The sequence below is a fragment of the Polistes canadensis genome, unplaced genomic scaffold, assembly GCF_001313835.1.
Source record: "Polistes canadensis isolate GaletaPanama2010 unplaced genomic scaffold, ASM131383v1 scaffold_2, whole genome shotgun sequence".
NCBI classification, from domain to species: Eukaryota; Metazoa; Arthropoda; class Insecta; order Hymenoptera; family Vespidae; genus Polistes; species Polistes canadensis.
In genome coordinates, this window is record NW_014569549.1 from 938,962 (window position 1) to 960,016 (window position 21,055).

The 21,055-nt window shown below is 35.3% G+C and overlaps 1 long non-coding RNA gene across 1 annotated transcript; it reads right to left on the reverse strand.

Moving 5' to 3' along the window:
- Window positions 1–14,322: 14,322 nt before the first annotated feature.
- On the reverse strand, window positions 14,323–17,917 carry LOC106784897. The gene is made up of 3 exons (XR_001381463.1): window positions 17,893–17,917; window positions 16,344–16,507; window positions 14,323–14,909 (listed from the first exon to the last, which is right to left on the reverse strand). It is a non-coding gene; the product is annotated as an uncharacterized LOC106784897 (long non-coding RNA).
- Window positions 17,918–21,055: the final 3,138 nt, after the last annotated feature.

Consider the following 21,055-nt stretch of genomic DNA (forward strand, 5'->3'; position numbering starts at 1 on the left):
ATGAAAAGAACTAACTTAGTCCAACCAACATGGATCATAGATGCTGTTGGATAGTCGGTTGGTATCCATCTTCTCTAACCTACCTATTTTACCGATTGGTCGACCTCATTTTCTCTTCATATTGCAATGTCCGTAAACGTACTTCTCTGCAACTGACATTTACTCTTATACAAAACTACGAAATATTTGACTTTTTCTGGATTATCCATGCAATGTATTACCTATCTCTTTTAATTTATTATACTATATGAATATGAAAATAAATCTTCTATTCGTATATTATTTTATTTTATATATTAAACTCTTTATTCAAAATTAATATAAATATGATTTGAAGTAATTAATTTAATTGTTAGTTGTTTTTTGGAATCTTCTTTTGTTTTTTACGAATGGTCGAAATCTAATTTGATTCCGATGATCCGAAACCAGGAAATAATGAATAGCGTTAAATAGTTTTCCAATTGATAAAACTTCAACTTTCGATCCGAAAAAGTTTGAGTTTTAAAAAAGTTCTCAAAGAGAAGCAACCATTCAACCTCAAATCATTTACTTCGACTTTCTTGCTTATTCGGTTTTACTAAAGATAAACACAAGTACACACACACACACAAGTTCTCATATATTATTTTAATATTATCAGATTATTTAAGTGGTAATAATATAGTAATATAATTTTGTTTTGATTCGTTGTTAAAAAAAAAAAAAAAATATACTTTGAAAATATTTCATTAGTTTCAAATCGTTACTCTTAAATTAGCTCTATACACGTTGCTTCAAATTCGGAGTGGCATTTTCGTTTAATCGTTCGGTATACATCATTCTGTGAAGTAGTTTTGTTTGGCAAGGATTCAAATATTTCCCTTCGTGTACTTCGAAAACACTTACATTGGATTTTGACACAACGAAGAAACACCGTCGAAGAAGAAGAATAAGAATAAGAAGAAGTTCATTGAATTTTTTCGAGTAAATTATCAATTAGCTTTTAAATGTAAATCTTCTTATAATCTAAAGTGTCAGGATATTACGAAATAGTTAACCACACGTAAGCATATATACGTTAGAACGACATATTCTATAGAAAGAAACATAAGGATGAAGTGACCAATCGGATTTACGATACGTGCCGATGCTCGACTAACATAGTCGAAACACATTATATTAGAGAGGAGCTATCGTATGGCGTGTGCGATCTTGAGAGGTGAAAATAGCTCTTCGTTTCGGCGAACTACTAAAATACCGGGGTAGCTGCCGCGAACGAAATACTTCTAACAGCCACCATACTCTCTTCTTCTCTCTTTCTTTCTTCTTTAGAGTGCGTACATTCAACGCTGGTTAGTTAGTCTCGTACACATTTCCAAGTACAACTCGCCAACATCGTCATTCACGCACTATCCATCCAAAAATATATCGCGCCCGATTTATTTCTAGAACATTAATTAAGATATTTTACGACCTATTTGTTCGAAATATTTCCTCCCTTAAATTAATTCCTTTTTATTATATCAAACGAGTAAGATATAAAGTCCTCGAAAGTGATAAGATACACACATACACACGTATATACAGGAGGAATTGTTTCAATGGAGTGAACAAATTTTTATGAACAGATATAACAATTCTTGGAAATTTTCTCTTTTTCCTTTTATTCCTTACAAGTTTATTTCTCATATAATTAGTAGAAATTATAAGCGATGAAAAGAATAACTTTATTTTAATCCGTATAGAACGTTATAACGTTAACAAAAAATGTTTCCTTCCTCTTTCATAGAAATTTAATTTACATTTAATTTATACCCTTTTTAATCATGCATAAATTTGTTTTAAGATATCAATCATTAAAAAAATTCACCTTCACAAGAAAAAGATATAATTTTTTCAAAGCGAAACAATTCTCGTAAACGCTAGACCGGAAAAGCTTTTTAAGCCGCGCAAGTTGAAATTTTAAAAAAGTTCCTTGTCTCGTCAGACTAAAAAATACGGTGTATTCAATAAGAAAAAATGTCTTCGTGCATGTAGGATACTGAACGAAGCTTTTAACATCTAGCGGTTAAAAAAAGGGGCTTAACTGTAGACCGTGTTATTAGTTGTATAGCAAAGTTTAATATCTTGCTTATATGCAATATTAGATATGACTCTTTATTTAATAATTTTACATTTGAGTATAATATTCATTATCATAATAACAAAAATATTATGAATGAAAAAAAATGTTGCATTTTATACTATTCATATTATATATCCTATTTTATACTATTTAAAAACAATCATTTCTTCGAAGGAAAATATATATTTTATTTTATAAAATGATTAGGATTAGAAGATTTATTCGATTATATTATAATTCACAAAGTGCATACTTTAAGTCAAGGAGCTCGATCGAGGATTTCAAGCGAAACGGAAACACTTAACGAGATATCGTATTCTTGAAGAATCTCGAAAGGCGGTCGAGTAAAATGGCGGGTATATCAGAAAAGCAGTAGCCATTAACAGGTTTCTCTAAAGTTACCCCTAGAACTAGCAACGGATATAGCCCCGAATACGGTGGCTTCTAACGAGGCCCACTTCTCCACGATTGTTCCATAAACCAACCCCGAGAAGTTGGCACCCCGAGCACGTAGTATAATTCTTTATTCTTCCACTCTGGCGCATCCTCCCTCAGTTTCCCTATCTCTCTCACCCTAGTCGTATCTCTGAGAATGCACGATTCTCCACTCACTGCTATAGCTAAACAGCACGAACAGCCGCGTTTAAGTCACTCCTACCAACGATGAATACTATCTTACTTTCTTCCCTTCCAACCCCCGAATCTCCGTCCGTTTCATATTACTTCTCTTTCTTTTACTTAAATAAACATTTATTTATGAAATCGATGCTTCAACTCTACGATAAGTCAGATTTTTAATCGTTTAGCTAGAAATGTTACGAAATTTTTACTTCCTACCAACAATGAAAATGCTAACAAAAATCAACATTTTATTTCTTATTTTTATACATTTCATTCGATTATTGAAAATTTTCAAAATTTAACTGTATTATAACGATGTGTGCAAAAGAGGTCAATAATCAAATTTTCATTATTATGTTTAACCAAAATATCGACTGAATTTCTCTTTCTTTTTGTTTTTCTTCTTTTATCAAATTATACACATACCATCCGACATATTTTCTCAATGCAGACACATTCCGAAATTATATAATACTTATTTTATAAAAATTAAATATATTTTAATATCTTCGAAATAGAAAAATAATAAGACAGGAAAAATATGTTCTAGACCTTTTTCAAGCACGAAATGTCTCACCAATTAAAAGGTGAACTCGATCCTCGAGTCTCGTTAATAAGCAACTTCACTCGCATAATTCAGAATATCGCTCTTCATCATATAGCCGACTCGCTGCTCTCCCTCCGACAAAGCGATGTTTCTAATCTAGGTCAAAGGTGACTCGTCGTGACCATCGTCGTTCCTCGCATCGTTCCGGATAACATGATCTTCCCGTTACGCTAGGATAATGTACTTCATCGAGGAAGTACTTCCGATATACTTAACTTCAACGTATATCGATGTTATTCTCATGTTTTTAGCAGACATTTATTTCATGGAAAGCTAATGGAATCAATAATTTATAAAAATGATTTTCTATATTCCCTGATTATGAATATATTTTTCATATTTTTTTTAAATTATAAAAATACTCTTATTAAAAATCACAAAATTCGCGTTCGAAATTGTTTCGAAATTGTTTCGAAACAATAACATCTGTTTTCGATAAATTATTAAAATCGAAACAATGCATTAAAGATGTGAATCGAATTGACAGAAAGATTAAAAAAAACTCAACGAGATTATAAACTTAGTTACTTAAAAGATCATATCTTGGCCGAAGTTATTGACTTTCTGGAAGATTGGCACTCGTTGGCTCCGATAGCGTAATGATGAGGTCTCTTGAGGATAGGAATACTACTCTTATTCTACATCGTCTGTTTTTTTTCAATCTCCTATCATCGAAATGATATTTAACGTTTACGTTGTTTATATATAATTATTATTAACAATGACAAATTAAAGACATTGAAATAGAACGATGCATAAAGATTCTACATAAAAATTTCATGATGGTCATCAATATGATCGCAAATATAGTATAGCAATGATATTTTGGTTAAGAGAACAAAACTAAGCGTGCTCGTTTTAAACGTGGTCAACAAGACCCTCCAAGTTTAAGTGTTTTTTCTGCAGGAAAGTAGACACCCGGTGTATAACTACAGGTATTTGCTACGGTTAACTGTACACCACTCGAGCAACCTCGTCATATTGGAAAGCACCGGTAGAAGGCAGCGTCGACGTAGACAACGCAGTGCGGTACAAAGTAACGGCGTGATCGATGCCTCAACGCTAATTAATTAACATTCCCTCGTCGAGGAGGTCTCAGGCAGACACGCCTATGTACCGAGCCACGCTCTTTCCCCTTCTCTCTTTCTCACTTTCCGTTACTTTCGTTTCCCTCTTTTCCTCTTTCCCTTCTACTCGTTCTTTCTCTCTTCCTCTCTCTTACATATACACTCACACATTTATACCGTCCTCCATCCTTAATGTCGACGATCGTTACCGTACACCCGTCACGACGACGGCATCAGCCCACGATAGTAGTAGTAGTAACACCAACAGCAGCAACAGCAGCAGCAGCAGCAGCAACAGCAGCAGCAGCGGTTTTAGGAACGAACTACGAAAGCTGGATAGAACGAAAGCTCTTGACGATTTAACAGTGAAAGATGAAAACGAGTGTTTGCTCGACTCCATTTTACAAACACTAATCTATCGCTTTGTTGAATACAATTAAATAGGAATGAAATTAAATGGACATACAGTTTGATCTTTGATCGTGTTCCTCGGATCAAAAATGTGATCAATTTTTCAAGAATTTTTTGTTATATGATAAATCGTTTCCCATTGTTGATCGAAATCTAAAGAAAGTAAATAATCTCTATCTAAGATCACAATTAATTATTTCATTTATCGTTCATAACGTAACGTTGGAAAGGTCCCCCCCACTCCTCCGTTCTGCCCCCATTCGATTGTTTCTACAGTTCTTATAAAAAAGAACATATTTTTTGAATTATTCTTTAAAAGAAAAAATAAATGTTATTAATTTCTCGTAATTTGCAAACACCGGTTACCAAGGTAACCTTATTAATTTTATTATTCCTTAAAAACCGATCATTAATTAAACGTACAGTTGGAACCACCCAGGTATAATTAATCGTGGTATTGCTTTTGGAATTATGCTTTATCCGACCTTTTGTCTTCGATCCAGTGCCCGCGCCAGACGTCGAGTCTTAAGTGAAAGCAGTTTCAGGGATTGATCGCTCTCCAGTGTATTGTTTCGCGAATCGGCTCGACGAAGGATGGTTTTATTAATTGATGGGCGGCATTGATTACCAACTGCACTCAATGTACCGTCTACGCCCCCTCTTCATCCTTATCTTCGAGAATGTTCTCATATTTTTTGTTTTTGTCTACCCTCTTTCTTTTTTTTTTTTTCCTCTTTTTATATAATTCGAACTCGTTTCCAACGTAAAATGTGTGATACTCGAGAATTTTAGGCGTAGCGTAGCACGTAGTACGAAGACCTCTCTAAAAATCGATCTTGATCGGTGTTATTGTTCCATAGGGTGGTTTTGAAAGTAGGCCAAGCTCGTTCGTCGCATCGAAATACCGTATCGTAGAACGTAGGGGAGGAAAAAGAGAGGGTGACAGGATCAGGCTAGGTAAAAATAAAGAAGGGAAAAAGAGAGAGAGAGAGAGAGAGAGAGAGAGAGAGAGAAGCAAGGAGTAGGTCGATGGTTTCATACTCATAATCGTGAACTTCTCGAAAAGAAGGCGGAGGCTCTGGCAGCTTCTAGAACCGTAGCTGCTTGGGTTAGTGCTTAGAAAACAAGCAGCGAGCTTTGCCTTAGGGGCTTTCACCCTCTGCCACCCCTCCCTCCGTCCTTTCCTTTACCACCCTCTCTACCATCTTCTTTCTCCTTCCTCCCTTTACTTGTGAAACGAAACGGGTGGTGGGGGGTGGATGTGAGTTAAGTAAAAATAGCGCAACGAGGGTGTAAGCAGAGACGACCGGTGGTAATAATTATTACACGCGCGAGCACGTTAGAAAAGAAATCAAGGAGAGATATAGGGGATGAGGGAGGAGTGGTAGTTAGTGAGGGTTTGAGTAGTGTGTCAGCCTTCAACGGATAAGTTCCTCAAGTCAAATTCAAAGAGGATTTGATTAACAAGAAATTTAGCAACGCCTCTTCCATTGCATTTCGCCTAATTATACCCCGTTCGTTGTAGAGAATCGAAGCATCGACGATTGAGTTGAAAGTGTACGTAATACTGACACGCTCAACTCATATAAGCTGGATCAACGTTTTCGAGCTTCCATGGAGTGTGCACCCTTCGATCCTCCTTCTCGAATTTCATCCGATACGACCTAGCCAGAATCTAGCTTGCACAACCACCCACTATTACCCTCTACCTTTACTGATCGATCTACAATTTATTTTTTTTTTTTTTCGTATTGAAACTCCTGGAAGATAGAGTCGTTCTTTCATCCAGGACTTATCTTTTGAATTTGATGAAACGTATTCGTAAGGATAGATATTTCGAATCTTTTTCCAACGGGAAAGATACTTCTTATTATTAGATCTTTTTTTTTCACGATGAAGCACGGAATATTTTTTTGTAATCATTTTCATTGCAATCGTTATTTGCAATTAGAATTTATGTCATAAGAGAGTCAGAGATTATCAAGAAACGCTCTCACAAAATATATACTCTTTTAGCAACGTTATTCACCGATTCGACCATTCTGAGCGCATTGATGTTCGATGTACGTACAAATGGAACGGATTTACACGGGAATGAAGAGGAGAGTTCAAACGATGTATCAATCAGTGTTTGCTATTTTACCCCTTTAACCGCGTTGCCCTCCGAGATGCTAATTACTAACCTAAAGGGATAAAGGGATGATCGCGGTAACGATTAACAGGGGGATGAAATCAAAACGTTAGTGGTGTCACTTGCCAGTTCGTAATCGAATAATCTTTTGATTAGAAGTTTATTTATCGAGATAGATACCTACAATTACACGTGTAGCAATTGCGATCAAAATATATTATGAAATCTTGTCAGATCGGCTTTTGTATTTTATATCTTTTAGGATTTTAAATAAAAGGGCAAAAAATGCAATAACGATTTTGAAAAAATCCGTCACCGCGACGAAACATTTCGTGTTCGTCGGTTTTTCGGCTGGTTCCCTTTGTAACACCTTGTAGGTAGCTCTAGTGCAATTTGCAGCTCAGAGTTCTCTAACCCTCCGCCCCCCTCCTCCTCCTCCTCCTGCCCTATTCCTCTACCATTCTCTCTCTTCGTTCTCGTACTCCCGTCCCTCCAACCCTCTTCTCCTCGCGTATCACAGCGCCATACCTACCACGGATACGTATACGTCCCCCCCCGTATCAGACACGTATGGGAGGCAGACAGAATATACAGAGCACTAAATGCCGCTATCGAAAATCGATATCGGGGAGCCGCAGCCAGTAGCCACTCTTCGCTTCTCTCTCCTTCTTTTCCCCTCTCTCTTTCTCTCTTTCTCTCTCTCTCTCTCTCTTTCTATCTTTCTCCTCGTTCTTTTTCTCTTTCGGCTTTCCCGTTTTCTCCAAGCTATCCCGAAAGAATTTTTCAAAGGGTTGCCTTCGTTGCATAAACCTCCGCTAAATTCTTTTCGCGTCGCTTAGTCTTTCTCTCTCTCTCTTGTTTTACTACCACGTAGGTAGCATATCAGACTCTCTTACATCAGTATTCTATCTTTCTCACTCCAACTAAAGTTCCTCTCTGAGAGAACATATCGATCGACCTTTTGATAACGATGAACGTTATCGCAACGACGTTTGCGATACCAACGATGATAGTCGTCCTATCGAAAGTATCATAATTAAATGTCTCTTTTGTATAATTCTATAAGATAATCACCCCTTTTCTATCATTTTTTTGTGTGTATAAATATGATTTCTGGAGATAAAGTAATTCTTATACTTCTCTTTTAGAATTAATACAAAATTTTATTATAGCAAATAAGATGAATCAACATTAAATTTTATATGGCGAAAATATTTGTCGAATTAATATAAGTTTTTCTTAAGAAGGATAAAAAAAACGTAGGTTGGTACTTCATTGATATCGTCGTATACAAATGTAATGAAAGACTGGGTTCGCAGCTTTCTGAATCGAACGATAACACGATAAAATGAAATTTTAGTGACATTTTTAAAGGGCGCTGAGTTGAGTCGAGTCGAGTCTAGTTAAACCAAGTCGAGCGTACAAGCGTTCAGGCACCATGATAAACCGTCGACAACGCACGACGGTTCTTTGAAGCGAACGCGTCACTCGACGTGTTCCGACAATACGATCGACAACCGGTAGCAACTACCCTATGTACGAGAATGTATTTTTAAAGGGTAACGGCCGAAGCGAACGTTATACGCTCGTGGATTAAATTTATCGCGGTTTTATTTTTCAATAAATGTGTTTCTACCAAAATTCTTTTTGGAATGAAAAAATTATTACGAGAAATTCAATGTCCTTGAATTTAACTCTTAAAAATTAATTCAATTTAAGTGTTACGAGATATATTTTTATTTAACAGGAGTATTTTTATTGAGTCTTTCATTTTCTTTTTTTTTTTTTTTATAAGAAAAAAAAACTAAAGAACTAGGTCGTAAGTGTATAGGATGATCTAATCGATATAAGAATTAATTAATGTGTCAACATTTTCGTTGCCGTTTTAACGGAAGGATTCTAAGAATATGTGAAAATATTAACGGAACAACAGCATTATATATGGAATGATATATGTAGGTATGTGTATTTACGTAGAATAAGCTGATAAGTATATAAGTATATTCGCCAGTCAGTACGACTGAATCTTTCTCAAACTAGCTTCACAAATACTGTCTAGTTAACTATATCGATCAGTGAGACGGTGCAACCATTCATTCTCGTATAAACTCTCGTCGAGCGTGAGAGTAGACCTACGTATGGGAAATGAGATACGAGGGGTGCCACAAGAGAAGCGACGTGATATGAGTGAGTGTGTGTGAGAGAAAGAGAGAGAGAGAGAGAGAGAGAGAGAGAGGGAGAAGATAAGTTGAACAGAGAAAATATTGAACAAACGTGACGTAAACGAAGACGCAAAGATTTTGCATGGAATTGTAGTAATTTTTGTTTACTATTATTGAAATATTATATCTTTCTTACCTTTAGACAAATATTTGGAACGATGTCATCCCCCTCAATAATTTTATCGATCGCGAACAAATCTTAAATAATTTAAATCTCGATCGATCGTATCGTTTAATGCGATATATTATGTTTCAATATTTGAATCAATACGATATTCATCTAGAAACTATTATCTATCTTGCGAACCAACAAGGTGTCTATGGTTATCAGTCCCACTTTATCCGTTCTGTTTGAGCGTACGCGAAATTCGATTCGGCTCGAACAATATCGTTTCAAAGCTCTCCGATTAAACTCTATATCTGAAGAGCGATCTCTTTGCGATCGATGTTTCTATGTTAAATTGATAATAATTGTTATTCACCTGAATTCGTTGATTCGCGTGATTAAAAATCTTTACCATGAAAACAAATAAAATTCTAGTAAACGTTTCATCCTTTTCAACATTGTTAATTTCTTAAAGTAGCTGCCGTTTATAAGAAAAAAATAAATATGAATAATAACATTTTCTTACCTATACGAATGTTCGCATTTTTCTTTAAAATTTACAAGACAATCAAATAAAAATGGAAAAATATTTTTAAAGATAAACAACCCAAAAGAAAGAAGACCTACCGTAAATAACTCGTACGCAAAATTCAAAATATAGATATTTACATGTAGTAGGAAGAGGTATACGTTCGTAATATACTACTTTAGTAGACAAGTTCAAATCCAATATATAAATCAACAATGATAATGTTGCAGTATTAAAAATAAAAGTAAAATAAAATAAATAAATAAAAATAAAAAAAGAGAGCAATACAAATGTTATATCTTATTCATATCGTTTAATCTAATATAAATCGTTATAAAAGACTATAAGGAAGGATCGTGTAATCTTAAATTCGAAAGAATGCGCGATAACGAAAAGTTCGGATGGTCCGTGCGCAGTCATCGCCTCCGCGTTGCGATCGATCGATCTTGCGCGACACGAAAGCGCGCGTGTCCGTGGGTCAAAGGCGTCGAACGGCGCACCCTTTTGGCACACGCTCCCGTGTGCACCCGTTCGCTCAGCTTTGAGTGGGAGTGGTATACCAGAGTGGAGTACGTACCGAAAGAGAGAGAGAGAGAGAGAGAGAGAGAGAGAGAGAGAGAGAAAGCGAGAGAAAGAGAGAGAGAGGGTGAGGATGAGGGAAAGGGAAAGAGACTTCTCCGACAACGTGGATGGTGGTGGTGGAAGTGGTGCTGGAGAGAGGGTGGTTTGTCGTCGCTGCTAATCATCGAGTTACGCGATATCTGTACATCGGCCACCGTGTGCGAGGGCAAGCGCGTACAACCGCACGTGCCTATCCTCTCTTCTCTCTCCCTCTCACTCTTACTCTCTCTCTCTCTCTCTCTTTTTACTTCTGCGTAGCATCTACCTATGCGAGTATACGTGTGGATGGTAGGTGGGTGTCTCACGGTTAATATCGACCAGGAAGCCCCTCTCCACACTACCTCCTATCTTTCTCTCTCTCTCTCTCTCTCTCTCTCTCTCTGCGGCTCGGTTCTCCGGTCCACGCTCTCGCACGAGAATATTACGCCTATCACCCCCGTGAGTGCTTTTCATGTATGTTACGCAGGCAGCTCTCTTTCTCTCTCTCTCTCTCTTTCTCTCTGTGTCTCTGTCTTTCTCTCTCTCTTTCTCTCTCTCTTTCTCTCTGTCATCCCCTCCCTTCTCATACTCATTCTATTCTACCTTCTCTTCCTCCCAGCCCTTGTTTCTCCTCGGGTTAAACCGTATTCAAGCGTTTTCCTTTCACGGTGTAACTCGACCTTTACGCCTCGCTACTTTCTTCCATGGTTCTTTCGACGAATCATTAAACGCGCGTTAACTCTCATACCAATGTTTTGGCATACCCGTACAAATAATGGAACGATTATTCACAATCGTTTAAAATCTTGGATAAATTTTTCGCATCATTTTTAATTGAAATATGATTTTTCATTTTGTCCTATATTTTTTTTTTCCTTTCTTTTTTTGTGGGAGAAGTTGCATGCATTAACTTTCATTAGCTGGTTTTTCTACTTTATAGGGGGGTATATTCGGTTTGCGTTTGCACGATTATAACCACCACTTGAACGATGCAATTCTCTTTGCTTCATTGAAACGCCCCGATCTACATGTACGATGCATTTGTATTATTTGTATGCATATAATGTGGTCAGAAGTTGAACACTATGAAACATAGAGGTAAAAAAGATATGTTCGCTTTTTCTTTTTCTTTTTTTTTTATTTTATTGAGTTAGTGGATGTGTGTAATCCTCCTTGCCAATAAAAAAAATACGTATAATATTAACTTACTTCAAGCAAGTTGTAGTCGATTACTTGTATTTTTGTCAGAGGTCAATTTCTGATTTCCGAAAAAATACATTAATACATTTCTATTTCTTTAAACATAGTGATGTTTTTCATTTCGTTCTTACAATTAATTCGTCCGAGAGTTATATATATTCAATAAAATAATAAAATGAATTGATAAGGAAAATAAAATGAAAGAAAAATTGATATTTATTTAGATTAGATAAGATTTTTAAAAGAAAATTTAATTAGGAAATTTAGCTATTTAAGATAAATTCTAATTATCTGACACATTGGTTTTCGATTTAACTGCGTATTTCGACCGAACGATTGCACCGTTTCTCTTTGGAAGAGACCATCGTTAGTCTGACAATAGAGCTGGTTGCACTACTAGACTATCTGTATTTGTCTATACCACTGTACGAAGCTTTCAACCTCCATTGCAGAATAAGGGACATTGCTGTTAGACTTTGCTTTGAACTAAACGTAAAAGTAAAGAACGAAAGTGACTGGAATGTGAAAGAACGATGCTTTGTGATGTTGTATTAAACAATTGTTCATTATATGTATATGATTTTTTGCCAATTTAAAAAAACAATCTCACAATAATGCAAGTATATTTTCATATATGTTTGTAATTATGCAACGAATTATTTGAAAAAGATCAACGAAAAGGGTGAGAGGTGCATAAAAGATATATTCAATTAATAAAATAAATCCAGAGAGAGAGAGGAAAAGAGAGAGAGAGAGAGAGAGAAGAAAATATTCATCATAAAATAATTACAATATATGTATTACAAATATACTATATGAAATGAATATTTAAACATATTATATATTCTTGCAATATTAAATAAAACGAAATATTATAAATCCTTATTCTTTATATATATATAATATAAATAATATAAAATAATTTATTATTAACGTAATTCCCATATTGCGCACAGTAAAGTTAAAATTATGTAAAAATAAACCAAACGTGAGGCAACCATGAATTTTGGGGACTTCAAGTCCATTGTAACTAAATTCGAAAATACCTATAACGAATAATTATAATAATATATAAAAGTATTAAATCCCTATTTGTAATGAGTATATTAATTAATTTTTTCTTTTATATTTTTATTTGATCTTTTATTAACCATCATGAGAATTTTTAAAATAACAACAGTTTGAATAAATAAATGTCATGTATAAAGCATTTTTAGGGCCAGCAGTCGCATGTAAAAGATGGAATAAAAATTAGACGACACTTGGCGAAGAATTATGCTTGCTAGTATAAAATATACAGATATTGCGTACGTGACCTCACGATGTCGTAGTAAAGCGTAAAGAAGAAAAGACCACTCGGTATAAAAACGTAACGATGGCACGTCTCAGCTTATATTTTTGGTCACATGCTCATCTTGAATTTTTTGAACGAGAATCTCTTAAGTATGATATTATCATAAGTACCTATACGGTTCACGGTTCGCAAAATCTCATTCTATAATAAGTATTGTGCAGTATTTAAGATGGAATTTGTTTCCCTGCTCGTCGTTCTTATCGTTTACCTCTGCGAGATGAAAACAAGTTTTGGAGATCACTAAGAAAGATTTCTTTTTGAGATTATGGCACATAATTAATCAGTCATGTTAACGGAATTATAGTTGAACATTGGAATGTTGTCCACTTGTTAAAAGATCCTCGAATACGTAAAAAATTACAGTAGATCATTAACAATGAAGAAAATGAGTTTAATTAAACATATGTAGGTAAAGTAAAATGAGATGAGATTATACCTATCATAGTCCTCTCTCTCTCTCTCTCTCTCTCTTCTCTCTTTTTCTCTTACTCTTGCGACTCCTCCCGTTTTCATTTCTCTGTAGAGAGAAATTACCGAGTACCAGTGACGACACGAAATGCTCCATTGTTCTACGGCTCTAACTTTTCAACCGGATTATTCGTCTGCTACCAAGACTCGTGTATAGTAACTCTCGACTGTCATCCAACGAATACCTCCGAACATGAATATCGTGTTTTAAAGTACGGACAATGATCTATTGCCTGATCTGACTTATTCGCGATTCTCAATTGATATTTTGAATTTAGAACAAATTATGATCAACTTTTTGGTTTTGTGCATAATATATATATATAGATATATATAAATATTATTCTATGACACTCTACTCGTAAATGATAAGAATATAAAATTCTAAAGCGAGAAAAATAGTTCGTGATATATGTACGACAAAACGATCATGATGATGAGCGCATTATATTAAGTACCATGAACATATTTCGTAGACAAACGCATAAATGCCGTTTGTGTCAGCAATATCTCGTAATATGACTTACGACGCGGCAACGCAACATCGGGCAATCTGCCATTTTACATTTGTATTTAACACTTGCATGGATTTTAGTAAACATCGACAATTTCTTATACTTTGAATCCAAAACTTGTTAGAAATTAAACGCAGACCTGTGGTTGTTCATCATCACTGAAGTCTTAAAATATTATAATTTGCCTGGTAAGTATCAATACATAACTCGATTTAGATCACATATTACATTATAAAACTGAAATATCTAGTTTCACACGTTCCACATATTGAAAATAATTGCTTAAATATGATAGACCAACAAAACTGGATGAAAATGTTTTGTAAGTTAATAAGTAACAGATTACTGAACAAATAACAAGTAAAGAGAAACGGTTGTCGTTGATTTTCTGCTAACTCTGCGGTGGGTTGTAACCGTTGGGGGGTTGTAGTGGTAGTGGTGGTGCAGATGGCTTCTCGTTATTCTGCCAATGATAGTACATCGATGAATCTACTCGGTACGTGCAATCAACACACTTTGGGGTGGGGATAGGTCAGTGACCGCGAAAATTTGTCCTGGTTTGGCTTTGTGATCTCACTCTTCAAATTTTCATTTTATTTTTCTCCAATAATCTTTAAATGGATACTACTATATTTAATAGATCTTAATTATTACTAGTAATCGAATCGATAAGTATTATATTCATTCGACAACAGTTCTTCTCCGTTTTTCAATCCAATCGAACTCGTTTTATTTCTGATTTGGTTCGATTGGCCAAATCTTTAATGAAAAATTATTCTCATTCAAACTTGCGAGCAAATATATTTCGCTAGATGCTTAGATTTATCTCTCCACTGTTGCGTATTCCGTCACGAGGTGTCCATTCGAAGGTTACCGTTGGGATGCCATTCCTCTTGCGATGCAATAGTACTCGCGAACCTCGGAGCGTTGCACCCTGCAAAGTGGATCAGTGGTTCTCCGATGTGAACTCTCTTCTAGAAAGCATTTCCCATGATTATTTATACTATGTTTACTGTCAAGATCTCATTTTATGTTGTAAATCATCAATTTTATGGTTTCAAAATGTTGCGATTAATATAAGTCATTTCTTGTCTTCTTGTGAAAAGACTTCTTTTATGAGATATCGTTCACGATTTTATTAAACTACTTCATCGATATAACATTCTGATTTATTTTTAAAGAAATAATACATACATCACGATATTTTATTCAAATATCTTTAAACTTTTGTTCTAATAAAGTAGAAAAATAGAAATAATGTTCGAATAATATAATTGAACGAATAAAATGCGGTAACGCGAACGAAACATTTTATTAATTAAATCAAATATCACATATAAATTGGTTCGTTGTTCATTTAACAATATTAATCGAAATGAAAGGGTACAAATATTTTTCAAAAGAACACGTTCGGAGGAAGTGATTGCATTTGACTTGTTTGAATTCTATGAGTTATTCGTTTAAACGCTTCGCCTTCTTCTATATCCATCCTACCTTCTTAACTTCTACCCGCTTTACCTTGCTCATTTTTTTTTACTTTTACACTCTTCTCCTCGTTGGTAATAATGCTCTTGCTACCGCATTATTGCACACGATTTCACAAGATTACACAGTACCGGATTATAAGACGCATTTAGAAGCTCAGGAGTTTCCGCCCGATTCTCTTCAACCTCGTCTGACTTCTCTATTTTCCTTAAAAAAAAAAAAAAAAGAAGGGGGAAAAAAAAAGAAAAAACCTGTTTATCCTACTGAAACTAACTAAACCGTCGTCTATTTTTTTATATTCTACAAATTTATATTTATCGTCATAATAAAAATATTTGTAGCGTTTCATCGAGATAAGATTCAGATAGAAGATATAAATTTAAAAGACTATTCTCATCGAATATAATAAATCATACGATGATTTGATTAACAACTCTGACGTAAACTCGTTTAATATTTAACCATTCGACTATGAAACACATTGTATTTTTCATTTTAAACGAGCGATTATATGAGTAGATAAATAAAATGGCAAAAAAAAAAAAAAGAAGAAAAATTCAATAAAACGTCGTCGAATTAATTCCTTCTCGTTGATATATATCGTGTCTTTTAAATAATACGAACTTATTCATCGGAGTTAACGTGATTTCCGTTTCGATCGGATGTTGGTTGGGAATGAGCACCTCGAGTAGAAGCGCTATGATTAGCGATTACCACATCGTGATATTAGCTACAATACGATTCCACGCCTGTACGCGGCGTGCCTAGCAAACACGTAGCCGTTCAAATAGCAAGATATCGTGCGACCAAGTGTGCGTCGTTGACGACGACGACGACGACGACGACGACGACGACGATGACGATGATGGCCACACTCGGACCTCTCCTCGACAATATGCTAATAACAAGGGATTTATACTTACATTAGCTTAGCTTCCATCTTCACTTTACTTCTACGCCATAGTTTTGACTTAAAGAACGTTCCCCCTTTGAAAATCGGTTTCATTTTGAGCTCCGTTATTCTATTCTTCTATAACATGTATGTGTATGTATATACTATTCGTGTGGTCGATAACCTCGACCAAACCTGAAATATAATGACTCCATAAATAATCAACATTAAATTATTGATTATTCCAAAAGTTTCAAATATATGTGGATCTGGTATTTCCTTGACAAATATAATAAGTATTCGTGAGGAAATTCACCGAAAATCAGAGATAGTTTAGTGGATAGAACAGTCGCATGGAAAGCGAAAGATTTTGTTAGGTTCGTTGTAGGTCCAGTGTCAGTTTAACGGCTCAATCTTTTCACGAATCCCCCATATACTCGTATATTCATATTTAATAATTTAATTATATTATACAAATTTGACTTGAGTTTCTGTTTTTTTTTTTTTGTTACAAAAAGTTGTATAATACATATGTATTATAGATTCAAATAAAATTTAATTTAGTATTAAATTGGATGTGAAAATTATTGGAGAAATAAGTAGGTTAATTAAAGTAGAAATATTTCGTAGATGTATTTAAACTCCTTTGAAAGCGTATTACAAGGTTGAAATTTCATGAAAGTGTTTCTACCAGCGAATCGATCAGCCGATATACGCAAGACCCACCTAGTGTTCTATAGTAACAAAGATAGTAATTACGTTCAACATATTGATCTCTCGTATCGCGTACATGTACTCTGCAGTAAGAATTTATTAAGCGTTAGCGTTCTACACGATCGATAGAATTCGATGGGATCTAGTTATAAGCCTTATGTCATTTACTTGATGTTATATTTTGAATGCAATTAATTATTATTTCGAATTTATATAAAATATTAAAATATTATAAATGTGTGTATATATGAAATTATTCATATTTTAAAATACATTTTTCGAAAATTCCAAAAATTGGTACAACAATGTTCGGTCATTAAGAATTATACCTTTACACCATTATACTCTTCTTCTTTACGATATACTGCAATGAAAATGGTAGATTTTGCCAAAAAGCTTGCAACTAATCCATATATGGGCGAACTAACGAGACACGTGCTTCGCAGATGTCGCGACACAACGGAGTTCCCGGCTAGACGGCAGCGTGATTTAGGCTAATTATGCGTGACCGGACGAGTAGGTTTCTCCTACACATTTGTAACTATATGCCCTTCCGGAGGGCTCTTGCTTCAGTAAACATGTAAACCGCACGCGCACCACGTACGTCGACCCTTCTGTTAGTGCCTCTCTATGTGCATGCATTTGTACGTATAACATTTCGCAAAGTACGTGTCATCATTCGAGAATCATGAATAATACGGCAAATATCTTATTGTTTATGTTTATTTATTTCTATATAACTTGAAAAAAAATCGATTTAATTTTTATTTTTTTTAATGAAATATACTTATTTAACGAAGAAATATACAGAAATGTTTTCAATCAGTTTTCGAAAACCGTATCAATTATAATATTTATGTACGAACCCATCAACATACGTCGCGTAGCCGCTCGCATACGCGAGTGTCGCTTACGATCGCGTTACAACGCTATCCACCTTGTATACGTACCTATCTAGTACACATGCGCAAATTTTCTTGGCTAAACATAAATCGCATGCGCGTACACATTACCCTGTCGTGCACTCATAGTATTACTTTAACATACATAACTGTATATATATATATATATATATATATATATATATATATATGGTATATGTATATACGTATAAACGCACATAGAGTTACATAAGAAAATCTCGTTATATAGCTACTCACATGTACTCATACATAATCACATATTATACTGAATGTGTGTATGTAACTCCCTTTTCTTCTTTAATGTGTGCGTTCCTGCGTATATGTGTGTGTGTTTGTATATATTCCAATGATGGAACACCGCCTACCAACACTACTACTTTGAATATAGGAATGATACGAATAACACTGCGCGTTGGAGAGAATTCGAGATAGTGGTCGAAACGGGAGGTCAGCTCGTGGGGTTGTGGAGTTCTCTAATTACCGTAATGAAGATCTTCGTGAAAACGGTGACAGGACGCGTTCGTTTGCGTATTGGAATGTTCATGCTACTGCCCTCTCGAAAGTCATGGAAATTTTCAACGGTAAATGAAAGAGGCAGTTAAAAGAGTGATAGATGAAAATAAAATCTTTTCCACACGTTTGTTCTTTATTTGATTTACTTATCGAATAATAATACTTCGTTAAACCTTGTCAATAAAATGATCGATTAGGTTGCATAGAGAGATTCAAGGATAGGCATAAACTAATTAACACGAATAATATCTTTTTTTTAACTTTTTTTCTCCACCAATTACGTTATACGAGCAAAAGCAACTAGTCTGTAATTACAACATTGTTGCATTATAAAAATTCCATTTGTATATTTCGATAAATTGATTATAGAAAATTTGTTTGCTTATATTATTAATTATTAAGTAGTAATTATCATTATAAAAATAACTTAAAAAATTCTTAGGTAATGTCAAACGAAATATATCGCCTATCTTCGAAGATATTCGTAATTGACACTAGTGGCTTACATTAGTTATATTATACGAAGTCCTCGATGCGTTCGTACGAGACCTTGTGACACTTTAGCAACCGCTGTAGCCATAAGTCGTTTGCTATAATAAAGACGCACCACTGCGGTACCACCTCGTCGATTTCCATATGATGCGTGCCCGAACAAAGGAGTAGCGGAGACAACCGATAAGTGGTTCGAGGTCAATGAGGAATGTCGCACGCTACTATTATTCGATGCTCCTGATTTAACTTACAGATAGATTAGAAGCACTATGAATTTAGCTCTGATCGTGATTCGTTAAAAATCAACTGCTAAACATTATTTCGGACACTTATCGCGTCTCTTGACAAATTAATAATACAATATCTCGTAACACACATTTCATATTCAAAATAATCACATCGCAAAATCGTATAATCACAAAGCAAGATCGTATTATTTTTTAAAGAATATAAACTTTAATAATCACGTAGTGATTGAATTAGAGAAGAATGATTAAGTTCCTAATATTGATCACGACTCACTGACGCATAGTTTATCGATATGAATCATATTCTCTTCAATAGAAGGAAGTATTAGATACAATAGAGATTACGAAGTATATACACAGATTCTTAAACTCCTATTGTGTGAAGTAAGAAATAATCAATAACGCAAAAAAGAAAAGGTACTTTTTGAAAAGAGAATGTAATGATTTTATAAACGTTAAAACGTGTTTTTTTCATCTTGCCAAAGGCTCAGATAGTAAATAATTTTGGACTTATTCCAATCTAATCAAGCGTAAAAATAAATCCTCACGGTTTCGATTATACCGTTTTCATTGCTATTTTCTTGGCATATTTTAACGTTAGTTTGTATTAAGCCGCACAAGATAGAAACTCGCACTAGATTACGACGCGGTTCGATCAGCCAGGGTAAAGGTCATCCGCAGACACAAAGCTCGGAGTGTGGGTTGTTTCTTTCCTTCCATCTTCTCTCTCTCTCTCTCTCTCTCTTTCTGTTTGTTAAAGCAGTTCAAACACATCCCCGAACTCTTCCCCTTTTGTCTTTCTACAACCGAATGAAATAGAGGGGAACGGTAGCCATTTGGTATCATTGCCTACGATACCAGCAAACGAGACAGGACAATAGTCGCCACTTGTCCGATGTTTTTTTTTTCAGAAACTAAATTCTTGGCCGCCCGTGGTGATGTTGGATGTACGGAAACAAAGGGGAAAGAGAAGGGTAGGAACCAGTAAGGTTCGATCGAAACTTCGCGATCCGATCTTCTATTCTAAACCATGAACCATGCGCGACGTAAAGGATATCGCGTGTATAAGAGCGCGCGCAATAATAAGAGATCAGGAATTTAAATGAGATTCCGGATAGAGCTATCGACGTGCACGATACTCGTAAAATATTTATTCCCCGGCTGGGATCTGTTTTACGATTTTCGGGATAGATGACGTATAGGAAAGTTTCGTTTCTGTGCGACGGTAAACATGGGGATATGTAAAGTATGCCCATTTACATTGAAAAATGGTGACTCCAGGAGATATCACTTTAAAATTCGACTATACGAAAAAGTATGGGGTCTTGGGAATGCAAAAAAATATCATAAAAATCACATAAGAATCGATGATTGTATCATGAATAATTTGTTGATTTTAGGTATCTGCGGGTCAACATATGCAGCTCACAGGAGATTTAAAACCTGGAGTATCCGTAGCTGCTCAACAAGGGATGTATTTTAATCAACAACAAGCACCTAATCAATCAGGACCTAGCCAAGCAGATACTTACTGCTCAGTATCGCAATCGCAAACCATTAACTTCACTCAGCAAAGTCTGAGACAGAGAGCTGCTGCCGCTGCCGCTGCTGCTGCTGCGGCTGGTAGCGTTCCTCAAACTGGTGCTGCTACTGGTGCTCGCGGTCATCCCCAACAGGTCCCACAAAATCAAGTGGACCAACATCAACATGCCAAAATCATGCAGCAGCAGATGATGCGCGCCCAGCAGGTAACTCGGACGAACATTTATTCTAACCAGGTAACTTGGATGATTCTTTTATTATACATCGATCTTTGTTCCCCTTACGCTTAAATTGATTCGATAATTGAACAA